The following is a 19715-nucleotide window of genomic DNA, read 5'->3' as shown; positions in this document are numbered from 1 at the left end:
CCATGCCTATCCCGGGAATGGTATAATCAGACCGTATTTGAATTATTTATAGACTCGTGCCAGCTGTTTTCGATTCCTCCTGGCTGCATGCACTATTGGGAAACGCGGTTTTCCTCTCGTTCTTTTAGATAATTTCATGTCTTTGTTGGGGATCATTTTTGTCTCCCTCAAACCCCACTAATACAAATATCGATCCTTTCCCCCGTTCAGGTGGGGAACGCTGTGGGAATAATCATGCTTCACAGAAGAACAGCACCGATCTCCAGTTGCTCTGAACCCAACCTCCTCCGCTAGGGCACCAGGAAAAAATAATTATAAGAATTTTACTTGTGAAAAAGCAAAAAGAATGATTGCTTTGGATTTTGCGCTTTGCCAGCCTCCCCGCCCTCTCTGAAGTGAATCTCTTCTTTGAATTTGCACCACTTCAAGACCGAAGATTGACACACAATATTTTTATAGCCAAATCGGATTTTTTTTTATCATTTCCCCCATTTGCTCCCCCGATCCCTATTCTTCTTATGTGGATATGCAAGCAAGCAGAGAAGTCTGGATAGTCCCAACATGCTCGCTCCTTTAATCTGTCCGTCTAGAGGTTCTGCTTCTACAAACCAAGGTAGGGAGATTCCTCTTGTTTTTCTTTCAAGGGTGACAGCTCATTGTTGTTCGCTCATTTGTAAAGGGAAACCACACGCGTTATAACAGAGAATTCAGTGCTGTTGTTTTAGGAGCAGCTCTAGCTAAAAGCAAGAATAGTCCTCAGACATGTTGATTCCTCGCCCGGTCTCATCAGATAGGCTGGGGAGAGGGGAAAGAGAATGCTTGAGTTACATACCTTTTAGTGAATGGAGGGGAAAGTTCCATGGGGTTTTTTTGGGGCGGAGGCAGTAGGGAAAGGGGAATTAAGATAATTAAAAATCCAACCCAGGAGAAATTGACTCCCTCTCTCTTCACTGCTCCCTCGTTCATTCCATGCTTCGATTCCCTCCCCGCACCTTATTATTAAGAATGAATGTAAACCTGCTTGTTGCCTCAAAGGATGGTGCATTATCTAGAACCAGGCCTTGGGCAGCACGGGAGGCCTAATGCAGTGAAACGGATCTAAATGAGGACTGAGGCTGGGTGGCCGGTCCCAGGAACAGTGGTTGAAATGAGCCTGGCTGCTGTGTGTGCTTGCGTGCAGGTGAAGGGCTATTTTAAGTCCAAGCACGTCAAGAGCCTTAAAATAAACCTACTAGGCTCTTTATTCAGACGAGTTTTAATGTATCCCCCCGCCCTGGTGCTGGTGTGGCGGTTAAGCACAACTGTGATCTTCTCTCTTTCCCCCTTTCTTACCCTACCCCAATAGCCAGTCTTTTTCTCTGTCTCCGCTCGCACACGCCCTCCTCCGCAAACTGCTACTTACACTGATGCAAAATGGCTATCTTGCAGTTTTAGTGTGCACAGACGAGAGATACCGGTACATGCCCAACTGTAATCTGACATGTGAGTCTTCCTGTAAGATGGTGGCAAGACAAAGGGATACGTGCGCTTGGGGGTGTGCTAATTTATGAGTGTATCTGTTTGCTCTATACGATACCTGCTTTTTTAAATTAAAATCCCTCACCCAACCCGCTGTGTCCTTAGGATTCCTCACACACACCCTATTCTAGGAGCGCGATAAGGAAACTGCCCCTTGCTCCCAGCGAACCGAGGAGGTCTCTGAACCCGGGAGACAATGTAGACCAGCAGCCCCCCAAAAGAAAGGAGACTAGAAGGAAATCAAGAGGCAGAGGCGCTACATGCTGCTGTGGGATTTATTCCCACCACACCCCCTTAGCTTCACAGCGCTGCGCGTCGCTGCCTATGATCTGGGCCAATATGAGGGAGAGAGATGGGATGCGGGGTTGTGTTGGGTGTCAGCCCCAGCAAAAGTGGCACATATCCTCTAGCCTGAGTCATTTAAAATCCCTAGAGGCAGAGGGGAAGGATTCTGCAGCGGCTGGAGGAGGAGCGCGTCCAGAATCGTCTTTTCTCGGTGTCCCCTAGTATTTCTTACGGGCCTGTCCCTTCTCTACTGTGTCTGATTCTTGTGCTGCTCAAACCGAAGGCGATCCCCCCCCCCCCCGGCGAGGGGCAGCTGAGCGGCAGGTCCCCACCTTTGCAGCCACCTTCTCCCAGGCTCTATAAATAGCACTTGCGCCTGGCTCCTGCTCGGTGCCAGCTGACTCCGGCCGCCTCTCTCCGCAGGCGGGAGCCGAAAGTTTACCTGCGCGCGGAGTGGGTGTGTTGGCGGGGGAGGCGAGCTAGCCCGGAGCCATCACCGTTTCCCGAAGCCCCCCCGCGAGGGAGGGGAGGCACATGGGGTGGACAGCCCGGCTCTAGGCTGGGACAGCCTCGTGCTGCCTTCCCGATCGCGTCCTTCCCGTTGTAACAGCACCATGGCACACAGGCGGTGTCCACAGCGCGCCGGGCGGGCACGGCCCCCTCCCCACGCCGTGTGACTGGGGCTCCATTCTCTTCCCTGCGCCGAGAGGGGGCTGGCCGAGGAAGGGGGTCGGGGCCTTAGGCCGTACTAAGCGTGGCTGGCGTTTTATTCGTGAGAAACTCGGCGGGAGCCACGCTGCATGCCCCGGAGAGTGACAAGGCAGCCTGTCGCACCGCGCTGGAAGGCTGCTGGCCCCGGGCAGACGCAGCAGTGAGGTGGGGACCGCAGGGTTCCCCGGAGGGTCGCTGCAGCTAATGCTCGGCGCTGGCTGCCGCTCTCTCCTGCTGGGGGCGATAGCGGAGTGCTCGGCAGCCCCGCGTCCCACGCTTTGCCGGCACAGCAGGGCCAGTCCGAGCCCCCTCCCCCGGTCCAAGCCCCGTGCCCGCTCCGGCTGCCCCACGGGCCGCATAACCACGAGGCCGACGCGGAGCTTGGAAAGGGACGGACTGCCTGCTGCTGTGGCCCCCGGCCGGAGAGAGCAGGCTGGCGCTACCCCCTGCCCGGACCACGGCCAAACGCCCCCTCCCCCCGAGCAACTAGCGCAGTGGGGTCTCGAGTGTCAGACCTCTCTCGTGGGCCCGCAGCACAGAGCCGAAGTGGCTGGAGCCCCCCGCCAGCGCAGCTGCAGGGAAAGCGCCGGAGATTGGCACTGGCCGCCCCGCGGGGCGGGGGAGTGGGGCGAGAGGGGGCTGCTGGCAGGCGGTGACCGGGGACTCAGCTCTGCTGCAGCACGAGCTCCCGGCGGCCCGCAGAGCCGGGGCGCGCACCGAGGGGGCAGCTGGGCGGACCTCAGCGAGCAGCCCGCAGCCCCGGTGGCCCGTCACTGGCTGCTCTCCCCGCCCCGCGCGCTCACTTGGGCTTGTCTTGCTCTCCGGGGGAGCGAGCGAGCGGCGGCGGCGGAGGCAGCCGGGGGGCCGCGCGTGGGAGTGGGAGCGGGCAGACGAGCCCCCACGTGCTGCTGGGGCGGGAGCTGCGGGGCTGGCTCCCGCGGCGTGTGAGCGGGGGCGGGGAATCACCTCGCCGCACACCTGACTCTTCAGGCACTGGGCTCTGCCCATGGGCCCCGCCCCTCGGTTCCTGCCTCAGCTGCCTTTCCTTTCCCGCTCCCCGCGCTGCTCTTCCTTCTCCCTTTGTGTCTGGGTCTCCTGCGCTGCCTCCGCCACCGGCCTCTCCCGCTCGCTCGGCCTTTCGCGCTCCCATCGCTGCCCCTGGCTCTCCCCACGCTCCCTTCGTCTGGAGACGGATTTTTCCCTTCCAGGTGCAAGCGCGCTCGCTGACTGCTCCGGGCTCTCTCCCACCGGGCGGCACAGACAGGCGGACCCCTGCTCTGGGGAGTGTGAAATGCCCAACCACAGGCCTCGTCTGTCGTGCCTGCTCAGAGACAGGTCCGTCCTCGCCCCTGTCTTGCAGCTAACTTTGCTATAGCCGAAATAAGGAGGGCGCAGGGAGAAAGCTGATCACTGGCCCAGCCCTGGCTCTGAAACGAAAGCAGAGGAGCTGGGGACTATACGGGCTCGGAGCAGAGCAGTGAGAGCCCAGCCACGGATCTATACTCAGTGACTGGAGAAGAGACACTACAGCGATAAGGAGAGAGCCTTGAGGCTGGCTTGGCCAACACATCCCATAAGTGCTGGAACTAGGAGTGAGGGTGTGTGCTGTAGCACCCCCTGACTTGAAGTATTGTCCATTATATATAGAATTTAGTTTGGTTCAATGTCTTACAATTTTTTTGGGAAAAAAATTGTTCCAGCACCTCCTGCATCCTTCCCCAACTTCTTGGGGATGGAAATTTCACTGCTCAGGAGTCTGGGAGAAACATGTCTGGGAGCAGCTGAGGGTTTTGTGTGTGTGTGTAGCAGGGAGGAGGTTACTTGCTTCTTAGAGGGCTTGTGAAATGTAGATAGTCACAAACTATGGAAATGTCGGACCTTGCTCTATTGCCATTTTTCTGTTCCTTCTGATTATCTAGTCTTGGCCTTCTACTTTCTCCACCTCCCTCTCTGATAGCCTAGATGCAGAGAGGAGAACACATGCTATGTCTACACTGGCAGCTTCTTGCACAAGAACTGTTTTGCGGAAGAGTTCTTGCGCAAAAAGACTTCCACAAGAGTGTCTCTACACTGGCATGTGCTTTTGCGCAAGAGATGTGCTCTCTTGCATAAGAAAGCTCTGATGGCCATTTTAGCCATAGGGGTTTCTTGCACAATACATTTATGTTGCCTGTCTACACTGCCCTCTTGCGCAAGAGGGCTTATTCCTCGTGGGGAGAGGAATAACTCTTCCAGAAGAAGCCCTGTTTTCCGACGCTAAACTGTAAATTTACTTGCGCAAGAATGCGCGTGCAGTGTAGACATCCGGCAAGTTTTTACACAAGAACAGCTGTTCTTGCGCAAGAAGCTGCCAGCGTAGAAGTAGCCCTAGGGTCTGCTTGATGAGGTTCTCTGTGTATGGGAGAAAGGAAAGATTATGCAGGGGCTTCCTAATAAGAGGCAGAATTTACGGCTGGACAGAACAGGAGCTTACCTTTGAACAGCTTCAACTTTTACCTTTTTCAATGTTTTTCAGCAAATAGCAGTACAGAGAGACGGTGCAAAGCACAGACACAAGAACATTTCAAATGTCAACTGTGTTCATTCTCTCCACATCTCCTCCCACTACCTTCCCCCAACCTGCTTTGTGGGCCTGATTCTGGTTGTTCACCAGTGGTGGAACAGGAGGTGCATCACTGAGGTAAACAGAGTTACACAGATGTCAAGCCTCTCGGTGTGCACCAGTGTATAGAAGCACAGTAGATAGTATGCTACCTACAGATACATATGTGATATGCTAGTTATACAATAGGACTATAAAAAGGTCCTAAATGGCAAGTGAAGGATTCTGATTAGTGCAGCTATCTCAGGAGACCTCTGCTGATTGGAACTTTTGCTACATCACCCTCTCACATATCCATACACCCATGAAAGAACATTAAGAGACAGCAGGAGAAAAAAAATCACCAAGATCTCTCTCTTTCCTCCAACAGCCTTTTAAATCATTTATTATTTGGTTCGTTTTATCCTAATGTTGGAATATTAACAGCCCTTAAAAATCTTGTCTGTGGGGGAAAAGGTGGTTTTATTTATTTATGCATTTTAAATACCAGTTGGAGTTAAATCAAACCCGTTTCTCCTATGTTTTGTTGCAAAAGAGGCCAGATGACTCTGGAGTCCAGTAGTTAGTGTACTGTGTTGCCCTGTGGAATTGTGTTTTGGTTCTGGGTCCTGGACTTTCATTCTTGATACTGGAGCTCAGAGATCTAAGTGTCTCTGCATTGCTGTGTGGGGGGCTTGTGTCTGACTCTCCCATTTCTGTTCTCTCACCCCTCCTTCCAGGCTGGCTCATGATGGGCTTGTTGCACAGCCTACACAGAGCTCTAGGGGTTAGTGTCTTTGCAGTGGGGTTGATTACAAGTTCTGGTCTTATAGAGCACAAGTCGAATTAACCTATACAACTTCAGCTACATCAATTGCACAGCCGAAGTCAAAATAGCTTAATTTGGCTTTTGGTGCAGGCTACACAGCAGGAAGTTGAAGGAAGAACACTCTTCCTTGGACTTCCCTTACTCCTCGTAAAATGAGGGTTACAGGAGTCTGAGTAAGAAGTCCTTCTGCTTGCTATTATTTCAAAATAATGGCTTGCTGTGTAGATGTGCTCTTTGTTAATTCGGAATAACAACAGTTATTCCAAAATAATGCTGCTTTGTAAACATATCCTTACTTCTGAGGCTTGAAGAGTTTAGGAGTAAGCAGAAGTTGGAGTTAATCCCTTAGTTGTTAATGGTCTACATTACCCTGAGAGAAACGTGGGTTCCATTGTGAGTCTGCTGCAACAAGTTCCTTCATCTAACTCAGTGGTTCCCAACCTTTTCCAGATGGGGACCCATTTTGACAATTCAGGAAGACTTGCTGACCCAGAGCAATTCAAAAAATGTGTGAATGGCTCCTTAAAAGCCACCTGGAGAGACACCTGGCGACTCTTTTGAACTGTAATGGTGATCCATATTTGGGTTCTGACCCATAGGTTGGGAAACCCTGATCTAACTAAACCTTTTGCCAGCTAGACTGTAGGGCTTGTGGTGGGCAGTAGGGACAGTCTCAGCAGCAGGGGAAAACAAGGGGAGGAATTTGGAAATGGATTGGTTAATCGGAGACAGATTGGATGATCTAATGGATACACATGGAAAAGATTTATGTATCCATCTGATCTACTATATGCATCGCCTGTAGAATATGCATATGAACCCTATAATGAGGTTCCAAAACTGCCTGAATCCTCTGTGCTTCTATGATTAGCCTTCCCTCTGGTGGAAATGTTTAAACTTAAAAGAAAAGTAGTGAGTGACTGGGAGAAACATGACTGTTAAATCTCCAATTATAGTGATCCCTCCTTCAATCACCCATCCACAAGAATCCTCTCATCCATAATGGATCAGCTGATTAATTTAGTTGCTTCAATGCAGCAAAATATACTTGCAACTGACCTGGATGCCTCAGGAACTAAGAGGAAATGGCCATTTGAAAATTGCAGTTCTGGGGTTTGTGGAAGGGAGTCCAGGACCAATAAGATTAAAATCAAAGCATGATGTCCTCCTACCAATTTCCTAATGCTTTCTCGTCTGAGCCCATTATTTGCTAAATTTCACAAGTATTTCATAGCCTAAATGAAAGGGACACCATTACTGGTCATGGGTGTGTCTCCATGTCTTCACAAATGTGACTCTAGCACCCCTTTGACCTACCTTTATTTCTCTAATATCTGTCTGTGATTATGAGGCCAGATCCTTAACTGCTACAAGCTGGTGTGCCACTGAAATGAATGGACCTGTGAAGATTTACACCATTGGAGGGTGTGGCTCAAAAGATTAAATATTAAAGCTTAATTTTTGTCTTCTGCAAAACATAATCTAGGCCAGTACAGAAGTCCCAACACTCACAAACTCCTCATAATAACAAACAGCTGTTGAGTAGCCCAGCACTCATGAACAATCATGCAAAAATAAATCAGTGTGTGTAAACTCTGAGCCAAGAAAAAGCCTACAATATCAAATTAATGTGTGCAGCTCTGGGCTTATGAGAAACCTGCAATAAATACCCATTGTGCACACTCAGTCCGAGGTACAAAGAGAGCTCAGTGGACACAAGCTAATTTTCATGCTGTTGCGGTTTCTGTGTGGAGAAGGAAAGATGTGTGACTTGGAATAGACATAGGACCAAAACCATAACTAAGTTGTCTCTTTGAGCTAAAATTGCTTTTTCATGTAGTTCTTCAGTACCCAGTGAAACAAAATACAGGACTATATAGCACTTTAAAGACGAACAAGATGGTTTATTAGATGATGAGCTTTCGTGGGCGAGACCCACTTCCTCAGATCAAATAGTGGAAGAAAATAGTCACACTATTTGATCGGAGGAAGTGGGTCTGGCCCACAAAAGCTCATCATCTAATAAACCATCTTGTTAGTCTTTAAAGTGCTACATTGTCCTGTATTTTGTTTCAGCTACCCCAGACTTACACGGGTACATTTCTATCAGTACCCAGCGAGGTAGGGTTAGGTACTAGTCCTGGGCAGATAGAGAGGATTTTTGTTTTAAATACACACTGAATGAATGTAATGCAGCTGAAAGGAATCAGCTTATTTGACCTTTGTAAGCTGGGGAGTTCCCTAAAAGGGGTCTCCTTCCACAAAACCAGCAGTGGCCTCCCTTGAATAAAGAGGATCTACAAAAAACAATGATCAATTAAGCATCTGGGAGCTAATGATGAGAGAATAGGGAGAGTAGTGTGATCCCACGTTCAGCATGAGGGATGCAGAGTGGGATACCACATTTGAGACCCTTGGACAGCACTCCTGTCCCCCAGTCTAAGAAAGTGTCAAGGGAATCAGTGCATGGCTCTGGCTGAATTCTGGGAAGGGATGACCTTAATTAACTGGGCCAAATGAAGGAGAGGTCATAGAGCTCAGAAATCCAGTGAATATGGCCAATAACAAATGAAAAAACCCCCACCAGGATTGGAATGAGGGTCAAAGGTATAAAAAGAATGAACTTAATGGGAGCATCACACTGAGAGCCATAGACAAAGCTCACCATACCATGCAAATATCAAAGGACCCTGTGGATGTTGCTAGACTGACAGCATTGAGAACTGAAGATCTGCTTCCTCTATCCCTAGTATACGGCCTCCTTAACATTGCTGTGAACTGCTGTGCCTCACCATTTATGTGCAGAAAAAGAGACTCAAGTTTTCATGGTGTGTTCAGTCCTTAGTATCTGTGCCAACTGACATATGACTGTTTGCCTGTTAGGAACTGGAGGGAGAGCATCAGCTCACTTGATAGAAGGCAATTTTTGCAAAAGTGCCTCAGTGATTTAGGATCCTTAGTTCTATTTTTAAAAGTGGGGTAAGCACGTAGGAACTTCAGTCCTATTGGCCATTGGTAAGACTTAGGCTCCTAAATGCCTAAGTCATTTTTCAGATGCATGGAGTGGAAATTACAGAGGCAGGCATACATATATATACATTTATGTGTATATTTATGACTGCTTCTGTAATTTCCACTCTGTGCATCTGATGAAGTCGGTTTTTGCCCACAAAAACTTAAGCCCCCAAAAATCTGTTAGTCTTTAAAGTGCCACAGGAGTCCTCATTGTTTTTGTGGATATAGGCAAACACGACTGGCCTGCTGTTACACAAGTCATTTTTGAAATTAGGACACAGGATTCTAAGTCACTGAGGCACTTTTGAAAATTTTATCTATAGCCACTGAAAAATCATCACATGGAAATCATTTGCAGTCATTACTGACCTAGGCTGGCGTTTAACCAGTAATCAAGATGCAAATGACCCGAAAGTTTAGTGTTAGTCTGCTAAAACATCCAACCTGCAAGCAACATAGCTTTAGAAAAGATACTGTGGTTTATTCAAATAGGAAAGTAATTATTTTCTTTGCAGTTTTGGTTAAGTCTCTTCTAAAGCATGATGTTCAACTCAGGGTACTATATATTTAAAAGATACAGATTGGAGAGAATTTGGAGGACTGAGTAATGGAAATGATCAAAGGTCTTAGAAAACTACTGTTGTCCATAGAAAAGAAAGGTTGAGAGAAAAGACAACTGAGGGTGGAGACTTAACTGTCTGCACATGTGTAAAGGACTGTTACAGAAAGAAGACAGGGGCCAATTATTCTCATTAGTCACCAAGGACAGATCAGAAAGTAAATGAGTTGAAGAAGCAGCAGTAAAATTTTTGATTAAACATCAAATTAAAAGTTTACTGCAAGAACAGTTTGGGTGCCAGAAGATGGTGATAGAAGTGGTGGAATTGCTATATTTGGAGATACTTAAATCCTACTAAGCCTACGTGCCCAACTATCAAGATTATATCTAGTCTATTCTTTCTTCAGTAAACTATTCACATTCGATACATCTGCACAGCAAAGCTAAAGTCAAATTAAGCTATGCAACTTCGGCTATGTCAATTGCATAGCTTAAGTCGAAATAGTTTAATTCAGCTTTTGGCGCTGTCTACACAGCAGGAAGTCAAAGGAAGAACACTCTTCCTTCAACTTCCTTTACTCCTCATGAAATGACGGTTACCATGAGTTGGAGTAAGAAGTCCTCCAGCTTGACATTGTTTCGGAATAAAAGCTTGTAGTGTAGATGCACACTTTGTTATTTCTGAATAACGAAATAACACATGAACCCATTGATTTCAAGGTGCCAAATAAAGCAACTTTAGGAGGAAAATAACAAGATCAGTCATATCAGTACGCTGAGGGAATAGATTAGATGTTTAATTTGTGAGGCCCCTTTCCAGAAAAATGAGTCTGGAGCTCTGGCACTGAACATATGACACTCAACATCATATTATGTTTGTAGAAGTGAACATGATATTGTTGAATGCTGCTATAGTTTGAGCTCACCCCAGTAGGTGAGTCAAAGGCTCCTCAAAGGTTTTATATTTATTTTCAGAACTTCTGGAATTCTGTGATTTTAATTATCTACCTTGGTGAACTACTAAGTTTAGCATTAGTTTAAATGTTTACAGGAGAATCTCAGTTTTCACAAGTGTGTCCACATACTAAATGTGTAAGCATTGCCAGTTAAATAATCATGAGTATATTTTAGGCCTTGCTATATCATGTCTATTGCCCCTTGCCCTCTGTATATCTCTATTTATCTCCTTTTATCTTAAGGTTTTGAACTGGCTCCCATCATCATCCTACCTGAACATCCAGGGCATCAGAACTGATGGTGCAAGATGATGTGACATAAGTGTATGTGGTCACACACTGACTCAATGTCACAGTGTGAAAACACATTTTGCCATGTTATGATATGGTTTTGTCTGGCAAGACAAGCAAAAAGGTGACAGATCCTAGTTTAAAGGCTCTTTTTCTTTACTTCCTTTTGTTCCTGCCACCAGCCTTATCATAATTAAAATAAGATTTGAGAGGACATGCAACACAGACGTTTCTGAGTTGTCTTCCTGCTACACTCCGTCTCTGTTTTCACTTTCTGGTCTGATTAATTTGGCGGAACTGTGTTCTCAATACCCAAGTTGGCTTGGCCTTGGTCAATTGGGAGGCATCCAAGGAAAGCTTGCTTCAAGGGAGGTGAAGGATTGTGGGGCACTCTTGAGTCAGTGCTGACCATAGTGTTTCTGCATGGTGGTAGCGGGGACTGTGCAGCTAGAGGTGCCACTGTGATAGTCACCCTCTTGATTGAACACCAGGGAGTGAACCAGCAGCCTTCAGAACTAAAAGCATGAACTACTAGGCTACATCTACACTGGCATGATTTTCCGAAAATGCTTTAAACGGAAAAATTTTCCGTTAAAAGCATTTTCGGAAAAGCGCGTCTAGATTGGCAGGATGCTTTTCCGCAAAAGCGTCTGTGGCCAATCTAGATGCGGTTTTCCGCAAAAAAGCCCCGATTGCCATTTACTGTACTGTCTACACTGGCCCTTTTGCGCAAAAGTCTTTTAGAGAAAGACTTTTGCCCAAACGGGAGCGGGATAGTATTTCCGGAAAAGCACTGACAATCTTACATGATATTGTCGGTGCTTTTCTGGAAATTCAAGCATCCAGTGTAGACAGCTGGCAAGTTTTTCCGGAAAAGCGGCTGATTTTCCGGAAAAACTTGCCAGTCTAGACACAGCCCTATAGTTTGAGTTCAAGAGCCAAGCTGCTGGAGCTGGCAGTAGTGACAACTTTTTTTTTTTCAGTGGACTGTCGTAGAGTGGGGAATTGTTACCCACATAAAGCAGGGAGTACACCATCATTTAGGTGAAGGAGTTCAGAACTTTGGCATTTTTACAAGAATATGGAGTTTAGTACTGGTGTCCTGATCTTATTCCAACTTGGAAATGTTAAGTTCCTAAAATTCACCCTGCAATTTCATCTGGATATGGTATTTTGCTTTCACATTCTATCTTAAGATGCCATGTAATGTTGCTGTGCTCTGTTAAAGAGCTGTCTTATTCATCCTAGGTGTGCATGCATTTCAGCTGTGATTCACATGCTGCTTATGTGCATGATGGTCTATAAAGAGGTTTTGGATCCTTTAAGGTAAAATAAATTATAGACTTGTAAGATTACTGTTTCAAAGGATGGGTAGTTCAAAAAGAGGAGAGGGTTACCGGGGATTAAGTAATTAAAGGATATGATTTGGTGTCCTGAACTTGCAGCGAGTATACCTGTGAAAATGCCATGTCCCTCATCTCACTCTGTAGCCTATTACCTGGAGGCTCTGATTTCTAGCAACTGGCTTTACAGCTATGATATTACCTGAGGACAGGAGTGGTCCTATAAGAAGGCATGGGCTGCACTCTATTTCTCTTAATTGTTTAATTCTATCTGTAAATGCCTGTAAGTATGGAATTATTTGACATTCTTTTTTGTAAAAAAATGTCAATTGGTCCAAACCAAAACTTTTTTGGGAAAATGTTTCCATTTGGAGGAGTCTTTCTGGTTGAAAGATGTGTCCTGCAATAGCCTTATAGTTAGTGCACTTCCATAAGATCAGGGAGACTTGGGTGAATACTTTAAATACCAGGATTTAGAATCAGTCTGTCTCTTGTCCAGTCAATAGTCAGTGATTTATACAAAGTAAAACAACTGCAGTAGGAAAGCTTGAGAGATTGACTCAGCCGCCTAGTGGGAAGACTACATTGTTTGGAACATGGGAGATGTTACCCACATGGCAATTTGCATGTCCCTCTCATTTTTTTCACAAACAAATTAGGTTTCATTTTCATTCCAATGCTAAACTGAAAACAAATATCAAAACCTTATCATTTTTCACAAACTGGAATTCTTGTTTTCTGGCCAGCCCTAGTCATTGACTAATTAGGTTGCATTATGGAATTGGAAGAAAGCAAGAAGAATCATTCATAGAATGGATTCTCAACTTGTTAGTCAGGAACATGGCCATCCCGCCTGGAATGGCTAGAGATGGAAGAGATATCCCAAAGCCTTTTTTGTGGTTGTTGTAAAAGGGGATCATGGTATCAAAAAGGCAGAAGGGAAATCTGATATAGAGTAGCCAAACACAGCAGGGAAGAAGATTTGTGGGTGCACTGAATATCCGGAGCTCACAGCAATGTCATCTCTGTCTCCAGAAGGAGGCACTGTAATGAATGGTGTTGCAGAACTGGGTAATACAGGTACCGAGCCTCTCCAAACAGGAGGCACTATGAGAGAAATGCCATAGGGATTGGTCAATGTTCCCTCTAATCTTTTCCATCCATGTGCAGATTTTTTCCATCCATGTGTGTAATAATTTGTATGTGCACCGAGGCATGTGTGAATGTGCACCACCAATAGAAACAAAACCCAGCTGTGGACACTCTGCTAATCAGCTGGACGATATTTCAATCTCTGCCAAGCTGCCGCACAAATGTACAGATTACAGGGAACACTGGGATTGTTTCGGGGAGGGGGGGAGGTCTTAGATATTCCCATCTGAGCTGATCCCAGCAGGGAGTGTTATAGCCACAGGGGAACTCACAGCTGTTTCAGGGACCACCTGGCTCAGAAGGTACTGTATGGAACAGTTTAGAAACTGTCAACTGAGGAGCTTCCAACTGGTTCTAGAGAAGGATGCTGAAGGGGTTGCTGCTTTTCTGCTGTGAGTCTCTTTTTACTTGGTAATTCAGTAGGTTAATTAACTGCACATGACTGGATTCCTGGGGGTTCCTGTCACTGAACTCCTCTGAGAAATGCCTTTGAAGTGTGCGGTGGCTTAGGAAACACACAGTTATGCACACTATTACTTACAAATACACATGCATGCAGGAGGGTATCCACACATCCCTGTATGTGCCTAGATCTTGCTCAGTCTCTAATTGACTAGTATCACTGGCTACTGTAGTCAATGGGCTGAGAATCTCTGGGGAGATTTCCCAGTGTCAGATGTGTTTCAGCAGTATCAAGATGAAACATCTGAAAATGACAATCCTCAAGGGAGAGTCTAATAAGAGCGACAGTATGACATATCTGTTCTCTCGGTCTCTCTCTCCACTTGTTCACATTTTTGTACAACTTGAAGTTGAAATTAACCTCTAATTTATGATTGTAAAAAATGCAAACGTGGAGTCCTGAAATCTTGAAATCCCCTGTACAAAGCAACTCAGTAGAAAGCAGCACGTCAAGCACTACACAGCCACAGAAGAAATCTTTGCAATATACATTTAGAAATTGTGGAGTAGCAAACTCCAGAGTGATAAAAGCTGCATGTGAAATATTGAATTTGGAGTCTTTTGAGACTTTCATATGGGCCATAACATTTAATTATAGAATTGGAAGTCCCAAACCAGAACTGAAGAAAAGACAGATTGGGTTGTGTAACAGGTGATCTGCCCCTTTAAGGGCAGTAGTGTCTACTACTTATCCTTGTCAGATTACATGGCTCCTTTAAGAGTTGGGGTGGTCTGATGTATAAAGGTGGAGGGGATAGAGGAAGAAAATGGTTCCCTGAATAAGTAGTGCTTGGAAGGAATTCTGTCACTATCTTTTAGAGATGTTAAATTTAGTTTAATAAACGAATCGACTAGTTGATGGATTTTGCATCAACTAATCAATTTGTCGATAAGTGGGGGAGCTGCAATGGGGGGAGTGAATCCCATTGCGGCTCTGCCTTTTAAATGTATTAACAGCCTGTGGGCTCTTAATACTTTTAAAAGGCTAAAGTGCAGCAGGAGGGACCCAGCGTGAGTAGGGACAGCTGCCGGCAGGCATCTCTTAATACATTTAAAAAGCAGAGGCACAGCATCTGGGACTGGGTGCATGCCAGCCATCAGCTGATTCCTAGCTCGTGCCCGGTCCCCACTATCCCCCTGCCCCCTATGAAGACGGTGCTGGGGGGAACCGGCTCTATAAGAGGCAGCAAGGGCAGAGGGAAGTGACTAGTTGAGGGACTAGTCACATCCCTAGTATCTTTAAGGGCCTGGGATCAGGAGCAGAGTTGGTGGGACAAAGCTCCTCTGTTGGGATGAGCTTGGAAAGAGGACCAGTTATGCTGCCTCTGTCCTCTCATAGTAAGGCAGATATCCGCAGAGGGGTAGTTTCCTGGGCTTTCTGAGCTGGAGGACTAATTGGGGAAAAGGGTCCAGTTGAAGACGAGGCTGGCTCTCTGCAGCTGGCCTGACTCACAGCTGCATGGCGAACCGTTGGTGAGGGGAAGGGACCCTTGATGTGAGGAACAACATAACAGCCTGAATTGCAGCCCAAGTGTCACAGGGTAGCCCTGTGGTAGACATGCTGCTAGCGTGAATCATAGCCTCAGCTCTGAAAAGAGGGCTGGGGGGACTTTTCCCTGGAGGAGGGAAACCATAAAGGCAGTTAGGAACATAGTCTGGTGTGTGCTAGAGAAGCTGAGGAGCCCCTGAGAATAGGTGCCTTTAGTAACAGACTGAGATGCTGCTCGTGAAACTGGGACTTCAGGGGAGAGGAGAACTATGGGACTGAGCTAGAGGAACATTCCATGAGGTGAGCATGGCAGAAAGCAGGCCAGGGAAATAAAGAGTTGGAGGGAGGCTGGTATAGCTGCCTTGTTCAGAGCTGTAGCCTGGAACCCATAGAGTGGATGGGCATGGGGTCCCCTACTAACACCTAGAAGAGAATTTTGTTATGGCCTTGAGCAAGTGGGTCTCTCAGAAAGAGAACAGGATTGGTAAACTCCTCAGCTGGGGTGACTGGCCTCCAGAGTCATTGAACCCTTTAGTACCCTGATTATTAACCCAGATGGAGGTCTAAAGGTTAGGAAAAGGACCACAAAAAGAACTGGACAGTGAGGGAGTCAGAGGAGAGAAACTGAGGCAGTCTCAGTGATGCTTGGTTTTCTTGCAAAGGGGCAGTGAAGACAGAAACCAACCAGTTAACATGGTTGTGAAAGGAAGCTTTCTCTGACCCCTAATAGAGGAAGGTTGCTCTTCAGAATATGGAGGCTATGAGGGAAGGCTCTCTGAACCCTCAAGTTGGAGGAGTTGCAAACTGTAATTGTGATAAATAACCATGGTTACCAACAGGAGTGGCCTGAGGCCGGCTGCGGTAGCTGGCGCCCTAGGCGGAAGGTGCAATCGGTGCCCCCGCCTGCACGTCAATGGCTGTGACGTCATCATTGGGCGCCCGGGTCAGTGGCGCCCTAGGCAACTGTCTAGTTTGCCTATGCTCACAGGCTGCCCCTGGTTACCAATTATCAGGTTGTGATTATGTCAATGAGGAGCAGAGGGGTTGTGGTAAAAGACTCTGAACCATAAGAAGGGGGTAATCATCGGCAGAACTTAGGAAAACTACACTGGGGAAGAAGTTGTCATAAAAATACAACTGACAACATTGTCAGCACAAATCAACAATAGTTCTCTCCTAATTTCTTTTTCTTTCTACATTCTCCAGTATCAGGACATTCATATAAAACTGTGGCTCTTGTCCCTTGGGAGATAACTTCCTCCTGTTGACTGTTCACTGTACATATCAGAATCCTCAGTTTGATATTAGATTGCTTGGGCGGATTGTGATGTATATTATAACCAACAGTAGTCCTCATCCCAGGGAGGGCAATAAGCCACAGGAGGAAGTGAATTCCCAGAGAACAGATACTATCTTAAAACATATGTTCTTACATAAAGAATGAGGATAGAAAGTATAGAGAATCTGACAGGGAAATGGAACTGTTGCTTAAAGGAAATGCTTTCTATCATTTTTTATGACATGTAAGTGGTGCCTTAAAATTATCTTAAGAAAACTTCCAAACATCAGAACACACCAAGACTTTAGATGCTCCAGTTAGTATCAATCTATTTGTGCTCATATTTCCCTGTTGATCATAGACTTGGTCGTATTAGAAATGTGAGAGATGTTTGGCTTGAGCCACAAAAAAGCATTTAAAATTCACCATAGATTAGATTTAGGGCTGGAAAGAGCAGGAATTACATTAGACACTCTCTCAATTTACTTAGACTCAGCTCTGAAGATGGGGAAGAGAACCCACATAGCCTGACTGATTCCAAATGCCGTGCCTCAAACAAAAGACCTGGCTTCTGTTACAGTCAAAACCTGGCTTCTGTTACAGTCAAATCCCTTTGAACCTCTGAGCTTGTGGACTCTGATCAGGTTCTGGCATAAAACATCCTCAAATCTATGCTGAATGCAATTTGGAAGAATTTACAAAACTCTAGTCCAAATAGCACATTCCCATTCTCTGAATTCCAAAATTTCAAGCTAATGGGTGGCAATTTGGCAGCATGAATCCCCTCGACATACATGGGTATTTTAGTGCCTGTCTCAGGCATTGCATGGAGAACCTATTCCTCAGAATGATTTGGGAAGATTAGGGAGATTTCTTTTTCCCTATCTCCAGTAACTCTTGTTTTAAAAGGGAGCTGCTATAGAATTATATGCCACAGGGGTGTAATGCAGTGGTGTATACACACCAGAGCAGGAGTGGAGAACCTAAGGCCCAGGAGCCAAATGTGGCCCTTGGGTTGCCTGGATCTGGCCCCCGAGGTTTAAGACCTCCACAGGACTGGGGAGCCTGTACTGGTTCTCCAGACCCCCTGCCACCTCTCCACAGCCCCCCAACTGATTTTTCTGTAGGTCAGGAGGCCTCTGATCCAAAAAAGGTTCCTCACCCCTGCACTAGAGGATTTACCTGGCATTGCTCAGGTCCTTAATTGAAATATTTTTTGTTTTTCTTCATTTAAATACTTGTTCTGTGGTGAGGTTGGGAATGAGGGGTTCAGTATGCAAACTGCCCCAGAGAGAGAGGTAGGGTTGCCAGATGGTTTCAACAAAAATACCGGACACACTTGACATTACATCACAATCTACATTACATCTTATTTAGAAAATACCGGACATTTATATTTTCTCAATTTGTTTACCGCACTGAAAGCTCAAATACTGGACTGTCTGGTTCAAAACCGGACACCTGGCAGCCCTAGAGAGAGGACCCCAGCCCTCTGTCATCACAGCATTTGGGGCTAGATAAGAAGCACCTTTCCATGGCTACGGCAGCTGCAGTGGGCACAGCTGACTGTAGGACAGACACACAAACAGACAGACTCTCTTACATATATAATAGCTCTACTTTTCTCCACCCCTGCTACTCAAATGGGACTATTGCTGTCCCAGTCTCTTGATGCTTCACTGTGTTCATTATATAGAATAGCTGTCCTTACTAGCAAACACCTCCCTTTCTCTTTTATGAGAAACATTTGCATTCCAGGCACATCCCATTGTCCTGGCACAACCAAATCCTGGCCTTGCTGTAAGTTATGATCAAAGGAAGCTGCATACCAAATTTGGTGGTCCTAGCTCTTACCATTTAGAACAGACAGACTCAGAGATGGATGGAAAGACAGATTCAAGTATATAGTACAGGGGTGGCAAACCCATTACAGGCAAAGAACTAAAATAGTTGTGCAAAGAGCTGGGGGATAAAGTTGTCGAGCAAAAAACAAAAAAAAAAGTGGGGGGGGGGGGGGGGGGGAGACACTGCTCCCATCGGCTGGCACCATCTTGCTTTCCTGTGCCAGATGGCTCCTAGCACCCGGTGAGCTCAGAGAACTAGGACGCAGGGGCGGCTTTGCATGCCACGGGGGAGGCTTCACAAGTCGCACTTTAAGGAGGGAAGAGCCACATGCGGCTCACAAGCCGCCATTTGCCCATGGCTGATATAGTATATATAATCAGAGCAACGCATGTAGATATTTACAAGTTACCGTATTCCATGAAAATAGTTACACTCTAAAGGTACGTCTACACTGCACGGCTATTTCAGGACACCAGAGGTATCCTGAAATAGCTACCCCACATCTACAAGCCGCCCGCTATTTTGAAATATTTTTCAAAATAATGGGTGCACTATTTAGCCATCCCAGTAAACCTTATTGCACGAAGGCTAAGGGATGGCTTGAAATAGTGCGCTATTTCGAAATCTGGTGCTGTGTAGATGCACCACATTATTTCAAAATAGTTTCAAAATAAAATATGAAATTTGCATAGTGCAAATTGCTTATCTTATTTTGAGTTTAGGGTGCTGTGTAGACGCACCCTAAGAATGTTAAGCTTTTATGATTAAACATTCCAAAATTAGAAATTCAATATATAAGTTGAAATGTGACATTTTGGGTGTATGCATTATGATATAGACACCCATGCATCCTTTCTGAAATACCACACTATAATGTACAGTTTTGTTCAGCCTTGAATACACAAGTCTCTTTTTGTAGAAGCTGTGCACGACTGTGTATGAGCAAATTCCTAGAAGTTATTTATATACTGTACAGGTGATGCTCGGTGAATGAGGTGGTTGCTCTTGAAGATTCATCTCATTTATGTTGATCCAGTGTCCATCTGAGTTTCTCACTGGGCTCTAGCTGAGCATTTTGGGATACAGAAATCTGTAGAAAAGATGGGCTGAAATTCACTTTGGTGTGCCTACTACTTCTGAACAGCAAGAAATCCTGGCCTCAATGAAATCCATGACAAAACTGCTATTGGATTCAATGGGATAAGGATTTCACCCCTAGAAAGGAATGGCTTTTGAAATTGTGTGTGTACAAGAAGAATGAGAGAGAAGGGTGGTAGATATATGCTTGCACAATAGTGTAATTCAGCAGCTAAAGGATTAATGAATTCTGACATGTATGTGCATGGGTTAAGCTGCAGTCCTTGCACTTGATCAAATGCCCTCTGAAGTCAATGCAAGCC

General features: G+C 46.0%; 1 protein-coding gene across 7 annotated transcripts in view; it reads left to right on the top strand.

Moving 5' to 3' along the window:
- Window positions 1–19715, top strand: part of GRIN2B (glutamate ionotropic receptor NMDA type subunit 2B) — a 345981-nt gene that overhangs the window by 4008 nt on the left and 322258 nt on the right. For 5 of the 7 annotated variants that reach the window (XR_012905621.1, XR_012905622.1, XM_075935051.1 and 2 more), the window contains exon 2: window positions 211–613. The gene's annotated coding sequence lies outside the window, so the exon portion shown is untranslated. Of the gene's footprint in view, window positions 1–210; window positions 614–2512; window positions 3850–5029; window positions 5195–19715 lie in introns of those variants that run through there. The other 2 variants (XM_025187098.2, XM_075935079.1) reach the window with 2 other exon arrangements.

Source organism: Pelodiscus sinensis, chromosome 1, assembly GCF_049634645.1.
Source record: "Pelodiscus sinensis isolate JC-2024 chromosome 1, ASM4963464v1, whole genome shotgun sequence".
Lineage (NCBI taxonomy): Eukaryota > Metazoa > Chordata > Testudines > Trionychidae > Pelodiscus > Pelodiscus sinensis.
The sequence above is the reverse complement of the archived record's forward strand: the minus strand, read 5'-3'. Positions and strand labels throughout refer to the sequence as shown.